This window comes from Plecotus auritus, assembly GCF_963455305.1.
Source record: "Plecotus auritus genome assembly, chromosome: 1".
Lineage (NCBI taxonomy): Eukaryota > Metazoa > Chordata > Mammalia > Chiroptera > Vespertilionidae > Plecotus > Plecotus auritus.
Genome location: NC_137770.1, coordinates 134855610 through 134869725, shown reverse-complemented (window position 1 = coordinate 134869725; position 14116 = coordinate 134855610). Strand labels below are relative to the sequence as shown.

The 14116-nt window shown below is 41.1% G+C and overlaps 1 pseudogene across 1 annotated transcript; it reads right to left on the bottom strand.

Moving 5' to 3' along the window:
- Positions 1 to 9132: 9132 nt before the first annotated feature.
- On the bottom strand, positions 9133 to 10180 carry LOC308241137 (nuclear prelamin A recognition factor-like; annotated as a pseudogene). The gene has a single exon. The product of its transcript is annotated as a nuclear prelamin A recognition factor-like (transcript).
- Positions 10181 to 14116: the final 3936 nt, after the last annotated feature.

Genomic DNA, 14116 nt, shown 5'->3' with positions numbered 1-14116 from the left:
CAAATGGGAGTTCTATTTTTAATTTTTTGAGGAAATTCCCTACTGTTCTCCACTGTGGCTGCACCAGTCTGCATTCCCACCAGCAGTGCACCAGGGTTCCTTTTTCTCCGCATCCTTGCCAGCACTTGTCATTTGTTGATTTGTTGATGATAGCCATTCTGACAGGTGTGAGATGGTACCGCATTGTCGTTTTGATTTGCATCTCTCGGATGGTTAGTGACTTTGAGCATGTTTTCATATGTCTCTTGGCCTTCCTTATGTCCTCTTTCAAAAAGTATCTATTTAGGTCCATTGCCTATTTTTTGATTGGGTTGTTTATCTTTTAAAACATTTTTATGTATTTGTACAAACATATATTTTAATGTAACATGATAATATCCTTTCTCTAAATGGTTGAGTTTTTAAATCAAAAAACAGCATAAATAATTATTTAACCACAAAGTCTTACAAAGTATATTAATAAGTAAAAGTTGACATAATTTAAAATAAATTAAATGTCCATTCAAATGTTTTTGGTTTGTGGGTACATGCAATTTTGCTTGGAGAAATTATTTTTCATAGCATTCCCTTCACATAGAGATTTGTGTGATGTTTGTTTTCACTAAGGAGAAAATTGAAAAGCTATTTCAGAACCTGATTTGATTGCTTTGAAAACAAACAAACAAAAAGTGCTTTTTTTCTTATGGCCTTGGGCTAATTGCTCTTCCCTTCAAATCTCTGTTTTTGGGGTTGATGTATTTTTTTTCCCTTTATCTATTTTCAAGGAAGATTTAATGGCTTATGTGAAAAACTTGTTTAATTTACTTCTTTCTTATGAAAAAAGGTTTTCTTCCCTATATTTTTTTTGTCTTACTCTCTGAAGTCTTATTTTAGTCTTAGTGTGTTGAGGAATTAATAATGCATGTGACTGATTTTTGTCTGATATTTTTCAAACTTAATGTTATACCTAATGATCTTATCCCAGAAATGATACATCCTAATTTCAATTCTGCCTCTGAGGAAAACTATATTATCTCCAGAGAGCCATGATATAACATTATCTATTTGTTACAAATTGTATTACCTATACGATAGAAAGAAAGGAAAGTATATGTTTTAGGTAAAAACACTTTGAGTTAAAAAAAAAAACTGTTAAGAATTTACATAATTATTTTAACGATGTGAAAATATACCATACATATGTTCATACCCTCAATAATTGCTACTAACTTTAACTTCAATACTTGCTCTTGAAATATTTGAATCCAAGTGATTTCTTATGTGCATTTTCTTACACAAAAATAATAGTTAAGGTTAATTGAACATTTATGCACCAAGAACTATTGTAGATCCTTGGCATATGTCCATTCATTTAATAGTCATAATAACCTACTAGTAGGTATTATTATTATTAGTGCATTTTATAGCAGAAAATAATGAGGTAGAGAGGGGTTAAATGACCTATCTAATGATATGACTTCAGTCTTAACCTCTGCATTATTAACTATGAAAAAGTTATTGATGGGAGAATTTAATTTTGGATCAAAAATAAGCAATATCTTTCCTACTACAAAAAAATGTAGACATATGGAGTATCCTATCTAATAAAAGAGTAATATGGAAATTGACTGACCTCCAATACAACCACAAGCCATGCCCACCAGCCAATCAGGAGCCAGTATGCAAATTAACCCAACCAAGATGGTTGTGGCCACGGAGCAAGCAGGAGGCTTGGGTTTCCCTGGCAATGGAGGAAGCCAAGCTTTCCGCACACCCAGGTTGGCCCAGGCCTCCACTCAAGGCTACAAATTTCAATTATAGAAGATAAATAAATCCCAACAAAAATGGCAGCAGCTACGGAGCTGAAGAGAGCAGGAGGCTTGAGTTGCCCCCGGTGATGGAGGAAGCCAAGTTTCTGCAGCACTGGCCTGCCTTGGCCTCTGCTCAAGTCTACTAAGTTTCAATTATAGAAGATAAATAAATCCCAGATACCAAAGCCTCTGCTTGGGTTGCCAGGGGGTGTGGCCAGCCTGCAAACCACCACAGGCCCCTCACCCAGGCCGCCCCATGCCCCAAGGGAACCCCCACCCTGATCCGGGACACCCTTCAGGGCAAACCAGCTGGCCCCCATACGTGCACCTGGCCTCTAGCCTATATAATAAAAGAGTAATATGCAAATTGACCATCACTCCAACACACAAGATGGCTGGCCCCATGTGGTCAAAGATGGCTGTACCCATGTGGACACAAGATGGCCACACAAGATGGCCAGCAGGGGGGATCAGTTGGGAGGGACCAGGCCTGCAAGGGAGGGCAGTTGTGGGCAATCAAGCCAGCAGGGGAGGGCAGTTGTGGGCAATCAAGCCTGCAGGGGAGGGCAGTTAGGGGTGACCAGGCCGGCAGAGTAGGGAAGATGGGGTCGACTGGGCCTGCAGGGAAGGGCAGTTGGGGGGACCCAGGCCTGCAGGGGAGAGCAGTTGGGGGGGACCAGGCCTTCAGGGGAGGGCAGTTCAGGGGGACCAGGCCTGCAGGGGATGGCAGTTAGGGGCAAACAGGCTGGCAAGGGAGCAGTTAGGCATCAATCAGACTGGCAGGGGAGTGGTTAGGGGGTGATCAGGCTGGCAGGCAGAAGCGGTTAGGGGCAATCAGGAAGGCAGGCAGGCGAGCAGTTGGGAGCCAGCAGTCCTGGATTGTGAGAGGGATGTCCGACTGCCCATTTAGGCCTGATCCTACTGGGATCGGGCCTAAACGGGCAGTCGGACATCCTTTGAGGGGTCCCAGATTGGAGAGGGTGCAGGCTGGACTGAGGGACACACCACCCTGTGCATGAATTTCGTGCACCAGGCCTCTAGTTTATATTATAAAAAGCCAGTGGCCGTAATGCCGGAACGACCAAACAACTGGTCACCAGGAGGTGCATTGATGGGTCCCCAGGCAGTGGCGGGTGGAACTCTGGGTCTTGCGCGATTTCACACGCTGAGCCCTCTAGTTACAAATAACAGTAAAGGTATACACATTTACCTAGAATAAGATTAATGGATGGCAGAGTTCCTTCCATGATTAAACTCAAATCACCATAAAATAGTAAACTGGGATGAGATTTAAAGCAGACATCAAAATTATTCTTGGTCTGGGTTATCTAATAGTAGATTCCTTTTTTATTTTCCAACTTCAAGTAGTATTTTGTTATTTTAAAATAAATCTTTATTGTTGAAAATATTACATATGTCTTTTTTTTCCCCTTTGCCCACTCCCACCCCCTCTCCCCCCACACCTTCACCACCTAATGTCTGTGTCCTTGGGTTATGCATATATACATATAGTATGAGTTCATTGGTTGATATCTCTTCCCCCTCCGCGCCCCCATCCACTCACCCCTGTCTTCCCTCTGAGGTTTGATGTTTCTATGTCTCCGGATCTATTTTTGTTCATCAGTTTACGTTGTTCACTAGATTCCACATATGAGTGAGACCATGTGATACTTATCTTTCCCTGACTGGCTTATTTTGCTTACCATAATGCTCTCCAGATACAACCATGCTGTTGCAAACGGTAAGAGTTCTTTCTTTTTTTACAGCTGCATAGTATACCATTGTATAGATGTACTATAGTTTCTTAATCCACTCATCTGCTGATGGGCACTTAGGCTGTTTCCAAATCTTAGCTATTGTAAATTGTGCTGCTATGAACATAGGGGTGCATATATCCTTTCTGATGGGTGTTCTGAGCTTTTGGGATATATTCCTAGAAGTGGAATTACTGGGTCAAATGGGAGTTCCATTTTTAATTTTTTGAGGAAACTCCATACTGTTCTCCACAGTGGCTGCACCAGTCTGCATTCCCACCAGCAGTTCACAAGAGTTCCCTTTCCTCCACATCCTCGCCAACACTTGTCATTTGTTGATTTGTTGATGATAGCCATTCTGACAGGTGTGAGGTGGTAGCTCATTGTCGGTTTGATTTGCATCTCTTGGATGATCAATGACTTTGAGCACTTTTTCATATGCCTTTTGGCCTTCTGTATGTCCAGTTTGGAGAAGTGTCTATTGAGGTGTTTTGCCCACTTTTCAGTTGGGTTGTTTATCTTCCTTTTGTTAAGTTGTGTGAGTTCCCTGTAGATTTTGGAAGTTAACCCTTTATCAGATATATCATTGGCAAATATGTTCTCTCATGGAGTCAGCACTCTTGTTATTTTATTGATGGTTTCTTTTGCTGTGCAGAAGCTTTTTATTTTGCTGTAGTCCCATTTGTTTATTTTATCCTTAATTTCCATTGTCCTAGGAGATGTATCTATAAACATGTTGCTATGAGAGATGTCTGAGATTTTGCTGCCAATGATTTCTTCTGATTTTTATGGTTTCACGTCTTACATTTAAGTTTTTTTTATCCATTTTGAGTTTATTTTTGTGTATGGTGTAAGTTCATGGTCTAATTTAATTCTTTTGCATGTAACTGTCCAATTTTTGCAACACCATTTATTGAAGAGACTGTCTTGACTACATTGTATGCTCTTGCCTCCTTTGTCAAATATTAAATGAGCATTATGACTTGGGTTGATTTTTGGGTTCTCTATTCTGTTCCATTGGTCTATATGCATTCTTGTGCCAGTACCAGGTTGTTTTGAATACAGTGGCTTTGTAGTACAACTTGAAATCTGGTATTGTTATTCCTCCAACTTTGTTTTTCTTTCTCAAGATTGCTGAAAAGTAGATTCCAGATATCTAAATCTGGGCTTTTAAAATTATTTTCTTGGTGATTCAACAATGCAAGGTAATCTAGTCTTTAACAGAAGCCAATGCTTGTAAAGACCTCAAGAAAATAGTAGTATTGACTTGCATATTTTCACAAAAGAATAAAAATCATGTTTCAGTATATACTAGTAATAAAGTAATATTTTGGTTGGATCAGAGATCTGACTAAAAAATAATTTATAAACTTAGAATAACTTTCTAATTTTCCTAAAGTATAAGTAAATGAAAATAATAAAAAGCAAAATGATAAACATTTGGATTATATTAATATTTTTAAAAGATATTATTTTACTTTTACATTATGCACTTATTTTATGCCAGGAGCTTTTCTATGTGTTCTACAAATATTATCTCATTGCATATTTCTATCAACTGTGTTTTGTGCATTTTCATCTAAAATTTACAGATAAAGAAACTCAGAGAAGTTAAACTGGTTGCCCAAAGTCATAAGGTATGGCAGACACGGTAAATAAAACTTACACTTGGGATCATAACCACTATGCTATATTGTGTGTCTTAGGCTTTTAAAATTGTTTCTTTCTCATCACACACACACACACACACACACACACACACACACACACTGATTTTTAGAGGTGATGGTCCTACAAGTTAGCTTGGATTACTTATTTAGTTACATTATTCCTAAAATCAGCACATATTATTTTCAGTACCTTCTTTTGCATTAATTTTTTTATTGATTTAAGAGAAGAAGGAAGAGGGAGAGAGAGACAGAAACATAAATGATGAGCAAGAATCATTGATTAGCTGCCTCCTGCATGCCGCCGCTCCCTACTGGGGATTGAGCCAGCAACCTGGGCATATGCCCTTGACTGGAATCGAACCCAATACCCTTCAGTCTGCAGGCCAATGCTCTATCTACTGAGCCAAACCAGCTAGGGCTGCATTAATTGTTAATGAAGTTTTAAAAATCATGGTTAATATGAAAAAGCATTTATTCCCTTTCAACATACACCATTCCAAGTAGATACTACTTAGATATTTCAGATGGACTATTAAGGAAAAATAGTGATATTACTTTGAAAGCACCTGTCAGTGGACTTTCTTTTCCTGTGTATTTAGGGTTATAATTGGTTATATATAAACAAGTTGTACATAAAGGTATAGATGATGATCAGCCATTTACCATGGCAGCAAGAGACTAAGAACTAACACTTTTATCACATTTTATAACTACAAACTATTTTCATACACATTAACTTCAAGAACCTTTCATAGGCAGGTATTTATTTTTCCCTATATTTTTAAATAAAGCTAAAATATTTGACATTCATAGAGCACTGTGATTACTGATCATTAACTGGGTAACTTTAGAAACTAACTTTTCCATACCACAGATTTTTAACCTACAAAACAGGGTTTTAATCTAAAGAACTGGGCTGGTAATATATACTTTTCTCACTTCCAGGGGTTTCTACCAATACCAGGATAAGGCAGGAGATAACTAACTGCATACTGCAAAGAGCTTTCTTGGTCTAAGTTTCCCCATATGTACAGCAGGAACTAATGTTCAGGCCCTGGAGTATTATAAAAATTCTTTCTGTAACAAAAAATCTATTACTATATAGATGTAGAATGTTATTAACTGCTTATGACCAGTTAGAAAGACCTAGTTTAGAAAGATTTTAGGTTATATTTTAAAAAAATGTTTATTGTTGAGAATATTACAGATGTCCCACCTTTTCTCCCATATATTCCCTTTCCACCAGGTTCCCACCTGACCCCAGGCCTTCACCACCCTATTGTCTGTGTCCATGGGAAATGCATATATACATTTAAGTTCCTCAGTTAATCTTTTCCTGCCCACCCTCTTCTGAGATTCTTCAGTCTGTTCCATGTTTCCATGCCTCTAGTTCTATTTTATTTGTCAGTTTATTTTATCTTTGATACCATAATTAAGTGAGATCATATGATATTTGTCTTTCTCTGACTGGTTTATTTCCTTTAGTGGGAACACAGGCTGGCACAGCCACTATGGAAAACAGTGTAGAGTTTTCTCAAAAAATTAAAAATGGAACTGTTATTTGACCCATGATCCCAGTGATCCCACTTCTCTGAATACATCCTTGGTTGTAATGTAAGTAATGTCAATATTTTTCTCATTGTAGAGGGGAAAATTTTAGGATTAAAATTTTAAGGAATTCTGTGTTTCTGACTTGGATTCACTCAAGGTTAAGTTTGACATGCACTCCTCTTCTTCCTTCTTACCCTTAAGGAGGATTAAGAGACTTGCTGGATCTATTAGGGTTTTAAGGAGAAGCAGAACTAAACAACAGCAGAGTGTTTATTTTTAAGGAAAATCATTTTCATGATATTCAGATAGACACACTCTCAAATAAAGCCAAGTAAGTGTTAGTCTAAAAATGGAATATTAATCAATATGTATTGATGTTATAGAAATAAGCAATATCTCACTTTAAATATATTACTAATAAACTAATGTTTTATAATCCTAAGAAGTGAAATCCCTTTAAAGCACAATTTCATTAGACCAAAACCTCAGTTAAAATGGCATTTATAAAGGTCTAGGTCATCATTTACTACAAATGGTTTTAATCAAAGGAAAATGTGCAGAGTGAAAGTACTGACCAGTATTTTGTGTAAAGCAATAGCTCCCCCATCTTACAGACTAAAGAATATGAACTGGAATTCTTCTTTTGATGAATAATATTAACAACATTTGTATTTTATTTTGTTAATTCTATTTTCTTTCCTTAACTCTTGAGAAGAGAGAAACCTTTTTATTTATATACCTACTAGAGGCCTGGTGCACGAATTCGTGCATGGGTGGGGTCCTGAGGGGACTTGGGGGGAGCCAGGATGCCATCCGCCCTCTGGGTGGGCAGTGAGACTGCCCTTGCCAGCAGGGATCTGGATCCCTCCTGTGTTCCTGCTGGTCGAGAGCCACCTGGTGGCTTTTTTTTTTTTTTTGACATTTCAACTGTTTATTCCATAATCAGAAATGGTTCTACATTACCACAAAGGATGAAACCCCACTGTAAATAGATTGAAAGAAAAAAATAGGCAATTTCACACAATGTCCCAGTTATCAACCCAGATGGGTGCACAGGTCCAATAACACATGAATGAGGGAAATCTAACAGGCTGAGGGGTTCAAGAAGATGTCACGCACATGGTAACAAAATCCAAGTGCTCTAGAAACCAACACCAGGCCGGCCACAGGCCTCACTTCACAAGACGGCCCTAACGTGCATGGGGTGCTGGGCTCTGTGGTGGCTGCATATCTTTCTGTGTAGTTGTCTGTGGGCCAAATGATTTCTTCCTTCTCACTTAGGGCGAGCAGCATGTGAGGGCAGAGTGCACTCTTGTGGAACGCAGAGGGCTGCTGGGGGCCAAGGGGAGTGACCAGGCCCACGGGGTGAAAGGCAGACACAGAGAATGCTATCTCACCCAATTGTGGGGCGGGCCGGCCAGCTTTCATCTGCCTGACCCCACCCAGGGAGGGACTGAGCAGGGTGTCCGCCTCTCCATTCTCCATCCTTCCGTCTGTGACACCTGTCACCCTTGCCAGGCCTCCCCCAAAGTGAGTTCAGTTCAATCCCTGAATGTAAAAGGGCTCGGGGGGAGGGGGACTCTACTCCAGTGCACCCCCTTTCCCAGCAATAGGACCTGGTCTCATGATGGTGGCCACAGCTGCAGAACGTAGATCCCTTTCAAGAAAAGTTGGGAATGCAGACTTTCATATGAGCCCCTATTCCAAAAGGTGGCAGTGTATTCACATTGTGGCAAAGACACATTCAAGAGTAATGTAAGTGGGTAAAGTCAGGGCCAAACTGGGCCATTTCCTCATCCAATCTCTCTGAGGCGCATGGACAGAACCAAGTCTCAGCTCTTCGCAGGACACTTTGGGTTTTTTTTAAGCCTAAAGGACAGTAGTCTGTCTCCATTCCTGTTCTTTGGGATGTTTTCATCGTCGGGTAAAAGGATACGTACTCTGGGGCAATCCTCTCGAGATACAATATTCCATTTGCACCCATGTGAGGACGACAGTGCCCCTCAGAGGGGGAAGCTGGCAGATGGGGAGCAGGGAATTCTGACAGAGAAGCAAAGCCTTTCCTTCACGCATCTGACACCCCTCCTCAGGTGGCCTGCAGGCCGGGCGTCTGCTGAACCTTTGCCACTTGATGTCCTGGCTGCTGGCAGGCTGCCCTGGGCCCTGCTAGGCAGTGTGCAGGGCCACCTGGGCCTGGGGGGAATCGCTTCCCTCCCCAACCACTCCTTGTACAGCTCCTGCACATGGCACTGGTCTCTGGGGCCTCACCGGAATGGCGGCTTAGATGTCTTCCATCTGCCACAGCAGCACCCCATCCGCAGGCCAGCACCTCCATGAAGTGGCAGGGGAACCTGCCCCTCTACAGTTTCAGGACCACTTCTGGATGCTCCAAAAGCCATAAGCAGCCACAAAGCACAGAAGAACCTCCTTATCCCTTTCAAGGGTGACCTCCTGGAAGTCTTTGTTCCTCAGGGTGTGGTAGGTGAGCACCCCCACACCCTCATTGAACAGCTCCTTGGCCATGTGCCTGAAGATGTGCGCCAGGTACCCGTCGGAGCTGGCACCCTCGTGGAGTCTCACCTTCTCCTCATTCACATCTCCAGTGTCCATGGCAGCAACATTCTGGACAGCATTATCTGGACAATTTCACCTGAGGTTAACATGCAGTCAGCACCTGGGAACTATGCAAAGCTGTGGGAACATCTTCTCAAAGGGCCTCCAGTTTCCTGTCATAACACGGGGCCACAATGACGTGGAAAATCTTGTCTGGGGACAGGTTCTGCCGTCTGGTGAAGTAATCCTTCACCAGAGAGCCCATGATCTGCTGGGGAGACTTGGCCATGAAGAGGTGGGGGTGCTGGGGTGACCTAGCACATGCTCCACATATTGGACCCAGCCGGGGCAGGTGGAGGTCAGCATGGGTAGCCAGGGCTCTTCCTCACGGAGCTGGCAGTACCGACGCACAAATTCCTTCTGACTCTCCAGGATGCTGAGGTCCGTGGCTATCATCATGTCAAAAACAGTGCACCCCAATGCTTTTGAGGAAGCCGCAGAGTCTTCTGGATGCATCAGTGACACTGAGGCTGAATTTAGCAGCAAAATAAGGCAGAGACTGAGGACACACGGACACTGCCAGCACCTTGTGCTGTGAGGTATCACATTTCTTATTAAGGTTCAGGACACAAAAAAAGTCCTTGGCATTCTGCTGAGAAACTTGGACTCCTCCCTCTGCAGTCACACAACTGTCACATACCAGGCAGTCACTCAGAAATACCTTGGCATCAGCCAACTTATGGAATTCTCCCTTCTCTCCATTCTCCTGAGCTGGACTCCAGACGTCAACTGCGGCATTCTCTTGGTCATTGGTTTTTGTTTTTTTACTACATTCCTTCCGTGTGCAGTGCTTACACTTCATCTGGAGCGGGGTGGGAGGGGGCCAGCTCGAGTGACCTGGAGGAAGCACAGGCAAAGCAGTCACCGCTGGTCACCCTTGGCGCTGCAGCCACTTTTATATCCTTTCTTCCTTGCGGAGTATCTAGGGAGGGAAAATGGCCACAGTGCCCGAGTCTGAGTTCCAGGAGGCCGGCAGCACTGTTGGAATCCTGCAGGCAGTGCTGGTCCATGGGTGCCTGGCCCATTCTCTGGAAATTGAACCTGCAGGACTACTGAAGGAGTGAGTGGCTGCCGCAGAGCTGGTGGGCCTCCTGAATGGGTCTGTCAGGACCAGCGTGCGTCATAGCAACAGGTCAACCAGTCGTTCTGGTAGTTCAGTTGCTGGACTTTTATTATATAGGATTCCAAAAGTATTCATTATTTCTACATGATTGAGAACATAAAATCCATATAGATCATTGAAACTATTTAGATATTTAAAATTCATCTTGTGAAAATGAATAAATATTATAGGTATCCTATGCTTTGAATATATTCTGGAAAAATTAAATTTTCATTGCTTATATGTTTTTAAAGTGATATTTCCACTGGCAAAGTCTTTTTTAAGGACTTCTTATATTTTGATCACTTAATATCAATATTTAGGGTTTTCTCTCCAAATTAGTTTGACTCAATATTTAAACAAATATTCTTTATTTGTAGTCTCGCAAAATAGCTTTAAAAAGTACTAAGCAATTTACCTCAGGTCTCCTTAATAATTATTACACAATAATTCAATTTACAAATTCTAAAAATTAAATTCCTCAAGACAACATAGGTGAAAGAATATTTTTTCTAAAATTCCTGAAGAATTGTGTCTGCAAATATATGAATTAATATTTGTGAAATTATGTTGCAATTTTTAAAGTTTCGTTGGGCCCTATACACTAGAGTTTTTCTATATTAATTAGTATGAAACAAATACACATTTTATGATAAGCCAGAAGGGTTAAAAAAGGCCCAACACATAAAAAATCTTAATAATGAATAGATTACAGGAAAATTATAGTTTTTCATTTTATAAAGTAGGTATTCAACAGCCTGCTAAACATAAAGCAGATTATTTTTAAAAATTATCCTTTAATATTACACCAAGGACATGGCTCAGTTTGGAAAAGAATCCCTTCTCCTCTGCCTCCCCCTGACACCCACACACATACAACCACCCAGGTTTCTTGAGAGCCTTTGGCAGGGAATATAGTGGTTAAAGCTATTGAATGTTTAATAATGGGGACATGTGAGGACACTTTTAGAACCCACCTTATTGGTTAGCTGAACCCAACTGTGTGCATCTTTTCTCAAATCTGTGTTCCCCACCCTCAGAGAGTAGTTTATAATCCCCCAAAGTAGGATCCTTTAAATCCTAGAGAACGGCAAAGTTTACATATCAAAACTTTCCCTCCTCCCTTCCTCAAACCCTCCTGCCAAGTTGGTGGTTAAACCTTGACCTGTATACTACAGCCAGTTGCAATTCTAAATCTATAAAATACTTCCTGGCATCAAGATTTCTTTTTGCTGAGCATTCTGTTACATTTCTTAAATTGATGAAATTTCTCCTACTGGTAATTCTTTGGCTCTATAATGTAAATACAAAAATCTAAAACTTCTATTTCTGTTTTTATACTGAGAGTATCTAATTTGTTACAGACTTATATTGGGTAAATGACCACCATTACCTAAACAGCCGTGGGCAAACTAGGGTCCGCGGGCTGGATCCTGCCCGTTCGGCTGTTCTATCCGGCCCGCGGAGCCGAAAGAGCAGAGGGTTCTCTTGCTCTCCCTTCCGCTCCTTTACTTTGAATTTATATTAGTTCACACAAACACTCCATCCATGCTTTTGTTCCGGCCCTCCGGTCCAGTTTAAGAACCATTGTGGCCCTCGAGTCAAAAAGTTTGCCGACCCCTGACTAAAACATGAATTCTAATCTGAACATTCCATGATTTGTTATCTCTCATACAATTAAACATTGCTATACATAATTTATTCCATAGATTCTGCAATCTTGTGAAATTAGTTCTCAAAAAGAAGAAAATAAATTTGTTAATGTAATAATTTACTTACTTTAAAGCAACCACAATTTTATTTTTGAGGAAAATAAACATTTGTGAATATATACAGATTATAATGACTGTCTGCATACTTCAAGCAATTTTCTTAAAAATCAACAATTTAAGCTGAAGCACAAGTATAAAAGTGGAGAAAAAAGTAAAAAACAATACAAATAAATCTAAATAAAATGCAAGACTTTTTAAAATTTACTTTATTGTTTAAAGTATTATATTAGTCTCCTTTTTCCCCCATTGGTTTTCCCCAGCCACTCCCCTCCCAGCACATGCCCTCATCCCCCTACTGTCTGTGTCCATTAGTTATGCTCATATGCACGCATGCAGGTCGTTTGGTTCATCTCTTACCCCGTCAACCCATGTGCTGGAGCGATGTGACCACAGCATCTGTGGGCCGGCAGCCGGGAAGGGGGAAATCCAGGTTTCTGTCGCAGGGGCCATACGCCCTTGGTTGGATGTGTGTGTGTTCAGCAGCGGCTCACAGAGGCACCTGGGGGGCGTCTGCTGTCTGCTGTTGGTTTGGCACAACTGTGGTGTCTGGAGGTTGGCATTGGGGAGGGGGAAGTCTCACTTATTTCTGCAGGAGCCGTGCGCCCTTGGAAGTGGACTCCAAGCGTCTGCAGGTCTGCGGCTGAAGCAGCAGGACTTTGGCTGGTGTGGCTGGAGGGTCCCAGGCAGTGTCCAAGGCCAGTCTGGGTGATGGTGATGTCATTTCTAGAGCAGGCTGCTCTCCCCTTCAAAATAGCATGGGCTCTGTGTCAGAGCCCTGTAGCCCAGGGAGTGCCTGCAGGTGATAGGATCTACCTGTCCAGAAGAGCCTGGTCTGCCAGCCCCTGATACTCTTGCAGGGTCTGACTGTCCCTCACTCACTCACACACACACCACACACTCTCCATTCTCCCCCTCACTCACACCCTCTCCCTCATCTCTGTCCCTGCCAACTGCCATTTTCCTCTAAAATGCAGGTTTATTAAAGTGCTTTTCTTATGCTTTTTCATTCAAATATGTAGTAAAATAATTGATGAAGTGCAGTATTTAAATAAAATGTTTTATCATTTAAAGTGAATTAATAAAATTTCTTAAAATGTATATGAAATTAGTGTAAAATTGGAATACCTGTTTTGCATTAGTTGGCCCCTTCAACATTTACTATAAACTAGTGCTAACCTTTAAAAGAATGGTGTTCACAATATACAGAACAGAGAATCATCTGGAAAGCTTGAGTTTTTGTATCAGTAGATTGAGATAAATCTGAGAATATTCATTTCTAACAAAATGCTGGGTCAGGGACTACACTATGAGAATTAGTGTTCTAAAACTGCAGGTCTTCTAAACACTAACTTAACTAGGGCTCACCACCCTGAGACTGACAAATTACCCAAATCTTTGAAATATGAATTGAGCTGTTGTCTAATTAATAAGCTTCAGCACCTTTGTTTTTAGAAGTATGTTGAAAATATTTTTGAGGTTTTAATACTCTAGGCTGGCAAACTGGCCCCTGTATGCAAGGGGTAAAAGGAGATGGAAGAGACAGACCATTTCAGACAGGTAAGTGGCAGGATTAATAAATAAGGGAACTTACTCACAAGGCTTGATTTCAGTAGCCTCAAGATGAGTAGATATCCATACCTGCTTGATGATTTTTAAAGTTTATATAAAATTCCTAACTGTATTTAGTCATATATACCATCCAGATGGTTTTAACAACATATTGCTCTATCAAGGCTGCATGTTTGAAAAACATTTCCACTGTGTAAATAGTGAGTAGAATTTATATTTCAAGGACAGAGGTGGGGATGAGCAGCTTCTGAATGCATAGGTGGAGTCTCCTGTCAACCAGCTGTCAAGTCTTTTA